This window comes from Gekko japonicus, unplaced genomic scaffold, assembly GCF_001447785.1.
Source record: "Gekko japonicus isolate JY-2015 unplaced genomic scaffold, Gekko_japonicus_V1.1 scaffold3101, whole genome shotgun sequence".
Taxonomy (NCBI): domain Eukaryota; kingdom Metazoa; phylum Chordata; class Lepidosauria; order Squamata; family Gekkonidae; genus Gekko; species Gekko japonicus.
Window position 1 is genome coordinate 172,629 of NW_015162567.1, and position 717 is coordinate 173,345.

Here is a 717-nt window from a genome sequence, read left to right on the forward strand (position 1 = left end):
CCCTTCCCCTCCCCACCACAGACACCCTGGGAGGCAGGTGGGGCTGAGAGAGCTTCCGTTGGATCTGTGGCTCTGAGTCAGGGTCCCAAATCTTATTGAACCTGTGGGCAGTTCTGGGGTTTGGGGAACGGGGCACCTGTCACGTGGCACCAATCACAAAATGTTGGGAGTCTGCAAAAGAGATTGGATTTATACCCCACCCTTCACTACCCAAAGGAGTCTCAGAGCGGTTTACAATCTCCTTTCCTTTCCCCTCCCCACAACAGACACCCTGTGAGGTAGGTGAGGCTGAGAGAGCTCTTTCGAGGACTGTCCTTGAGAGAACAGCTCTGAGAGAACTTGTGACTGACCCAAGGTCACACCAGCAGCTGCGTGTGGAGGAGTGGGGAATCAAACCCGGTTCTCCCAGACTAGAGTCCGCGCCCTTAACCACAACACAAAACTGGTGTAGGTTGGAAACTGGGTTTAAAGCTGAGGCAAGTCTGTAGCGTATGAAAATAATATTGTTCCAAAAAATATTGTTTCTCCTTCCTTTCCCCCTTGAGAGTCGGATTCGACTGGCGTTCGAGCAAGGGAACCTTTACCTTTACACATGTTAAAACATATACTGATAAAAATCTTTATCTAAGCATCAGACTTATAAAAACTTATCAAATACTAATACATACGATGGGTAAACACTTTCCTACTGAAGACCAAACGTGTTTCGGCCCCTAA